This window comes from Mastomys coucha, unplaced genomic scaffold, assembly GCF_008632895.1.
Source record: "Mastomys coucha isolate ucsf_1 unplaced genomic scaffold, UCSF_Mcou_1 pScaffold3, whole genome shotgun sequence".
Classification (NCBI taxonomy): Eukaryota; Metazoa; Chordata; class Mammalia; order Rodentia; family Muridae; genus Mastomys; species Mastomys coucha.
Window position 1 is genome coordinate 33,592,843 of NW_022196909.1, and position 3,595 is coordinate 33,596,437.

Sequence of the window (3,595 nt, forward strand, 5' to 3'; positions counted from 1 at the left end):
TTTTTTATGGTGTCCAGATTTTGAACAAATGGAAGCATTACACTTTAAGTAATCTAGTTTTTCTCTTTGGTCAGTTTGAACTTCCTTTTCTTTTTCATGGTGTTTTCTGCTTTATTCAATTATTCATTAGAAGCCACTAATGTATCCCCCCCATACCTTCTTCATGTATTAGACAATGTTGATTGAAATTGCTGACTTCCCTCTAGGGCAGGGGTTGGAGGGGGGTTCACCATTTTTCATGTAGTGAGCCTTCAATGACTTTCTCTTCAAAACCTTACAAGACTTATTTGAGCTGCAGGCTGTCTTGATCTAGTCTGGATATGCTTTGTGGCTCTGTCTTTTTACCTTGGTACAAAAACGTGATCTCACGAGCTCCAAAGCTGGAATATTTAACATCCCCAGAGCTTTCAGCTTTGCAGGATTTGAAGCACTTCATCATATTCAGATAGCACAGGAACTTACTTTGCATCTTGAATGTGCTTGATTCAAGGTTTTCTTTCAACTCTCCAAATGGGTGGTTTTTGCATGGAGGAGTGCTTGCAGATATTAATGACCTCAATGTCTGTTCCTTGGGGTGACTCCAAAAAATAATGCCAAAGAATTTTCAGCTTCAAAAGTACAGAAAGCATGATGGAAGGTTAAGATTAGGTGGACTACCACATTTGCTAAGATAAATTTTGTTTCTGACCTGTTAATTGCTTCTAAATGGTCCTCTGTTTTACAGAATAATACAAAAATAGCAAGATTTCTCTGGTATTGGGTGCCTAGTACATATGAGACATGATTCTAAGAAATGTATAATATATCTAAGTATATATTTATAATATATAAATATATGTTATAAACACCCACATATATACAAACACACACATACATAAATAAGCTAAGAGTGTCCTACTTAAGCAAGAGGTTCCTAGGATTAAATGGAGATGACATTAGCCAAAAACCCAACACAGAGGAGATAGAACCGGTAGTGGCCATATTCAGTTGGATAGGCACGGCCCCCGGTAGAGGGATGGGGCCACTCACCCATCTTAAAATTTTTAAACCTAGAATTGTTCCTATTTAAAGAAAATACAGGGACTGAGTGGAGGAGCAGAGACTGAAGGAAAGACCATCCAGAGACTGCCCCTCCTAGGGATCCATCCCATCTGTAGACACCAAATCCAGACACTACGGCTGATACAAAGAAGCGCTTGCTGACAGGAGTCTGATATAGCTGTCCCCGGAGCGGCTCTGCCAGAGCCTGACCAATATAGATGCGGATGCTTGCAACCAACCATCACACTGAGCAATGGAGACTCTAAGAGAAGAGTTAGGGGAAGGATTGAAGGAGCTGAAGGGAATTGCAACCCCATAGGAAGAACAACAATATTAACGATCTGGACCCCCCCCCCACTCCTCCCAGAGCTCCCAGTGACTAAACCACCAACCAAAGAGGACACATGGAGGAACCCATGGTTCCAGCTGCATATGTAGCAGAAGATGGCCTTATCTGGCATCAGTGGGAGGGGAAGCCCTTGGTCTTGTGGAGGCTTGATGTCCCAGCATAGGAGTATGCTAGACTAGTGAGGTGGGAGTGGGTGAGTGTGTGGAGAAGCGCCCTCATAGAGGCAAAGGGGAGGGGGACAGAATAGAGGGCTTGCAGAGGGAAAATCTGGAAGGGGAACAACATTTGAAATGTAAACAAATAAAATAACAAAAACAAAAACACCCCCCCCAAAAAAAAAACAGTGTCCAACGTTTTCAATTTAAGTCTTTAGTCACAGTAGTTAAGAAATTATTTGGTCACAACAGCCTTCAAGCCCAGAAGTCAGTTTTGCTACTTAGGCTCTACAGAGTAGAGTAGTAAATGTAGTTATTTCCTACTAGTAAATTCTGCTTTTCAAGGACTAAGTACTATAATTATTGATTCTGTTCTTATTATTAAATGTCATTGGAATTCTTGGAGTGCCAGCATAAAACACAAAGGAAGTTATTTCTCATGGTAGCGTTTATTCACTTAAAATTTCTTGTATTTCAACTTCCATGTCAGCCAACTTTAGGTACTTTAAATATATAACCATAAACATGGGCACATAAATAGTCATGTCTTACAGAAGGAAGTTAATAGAATAGGTGTTCCTGAATGAGCTCTCCGGTCAGACTCCAAATTCTTCCAAGCCGGAGAATGTAGTTTATGAATGTTCTGAAAGACTGTTGTGATTGGCTTGTGGAGAAATTCTAAACCAGGCATGAAGGAAAGAGAGAGCAAATACCGCAAAGTCAGAAAGACCCTTAGGAACAAGGACATTAAAAGATGAATGTTAGAGGGCTAAAACGATTAGCTCAGAGGCACTATTGATTGGTTGGTTGGTTGGTTGGTTGGTTGGTTGGTTGGTTGGTTGGTTGGTTGGTTGGAGAGAGGTTGCTGCGGCTTTTATTTTGCATGCACAACCACTCAAAGGACCCCCTAGAGATTACACTGGAGTTACAGGAGCTGTAGACACGAGATGGGAAGTCATGTGATGGAAACAATGATTCAGACCAATCATATGATTACAAAGCTAGGGCTTCCGGCAAGGCTCCCCGGTGGTTGGGTGTGGCTTTGGACCGCTAAGGAAGCCATTCTAAGGAAAGTTCAAGGATTGAGCCAGCCTTGAGCAGCCTCCATGACATCAGGAAATGGAGACTTAGCAGCTGGTGGCTCCAGGCATCTTCAGCTCACGCTTTACTTGGTCGTGAAGGACGTGCCAGCAAACTTGGCTTTGCTGTCCAGTTCCTCTTTGATCCTAGACATCTGATTGTACTTAGCCAGTGCTCAGACCAGCAAGGGGCGTCAGTCTTGATCGGCCCAGTGCAGAGCTCCACTACCAGGTCAGCGATAAAAGTATCCTCAGTCTCCCCAGAGTTGAGGGGATGCCATGACACCCCCAGCCAGTTTACATGTCTGCAGAGACTTGGTCACAGAGCAGATCTGGTTCAGTCTGAGTAGCAGGCAGTTGCAAGACCTCTTGCCCACACAGCCTTGGCAATCAATCCACTTAGGGTAGGTTACTGTGACATCATCTCCAACCACCTGGATATTTGCTTTAAATGTCTTCCAGTCGTTCTGGTCAATGGGGACTTCGATGGACACTACTGGACACTCCCAGATGAAAGACTTGTAAAAGTCAGTCAGCTGGTTGGGCATGGCGTATCTGCGGGAGTCACAGGTCCTACTTACGAGACCTGCAAAACTCGGAGGCAGCCATATCCATGATGATGGGGAAGACCTGGGCAGTGTAGCTGGCCTTCACCATGAAGGTCTTCAGCGGCTCCAGAAACGCCCCTTTGTTTTCCAGAACATCAGGTGCAACTCTGCCCGCATGACCCACATTCTTCCTGTACTTCTCTGTGGTGATCTCCTTCAGGTTGTGGTAAGTCTCTGTTCCAATGTGCGTAGCTTCCCGGAAACAAGATGTCTGTACAGGAAGAATCAAGAACTCTTACATGGCCGGCTTGTTGCCAGTTTGAGAACTGCCATTGATCATATTGAAAGCTGGGATCGGCAGAGGCAAGTGGATTTCTGAGTTCGAGGCCAGCCTGGTCTACAGAGTGAGTTCCAGGACAGCCA

General features: G+C 44.1%; 1 pseudogene; it reads right to left on the reverse strand.

Annotated features, from left to right (window-relative positions):
- Positions 1-2,710: 2,710 nt before the first annotated feature.
- Positions 2,711-3,595, reverse strand: part of LOC116074411 — a 1,458-nt pseudogene continuing 573 nt past the window's right edge.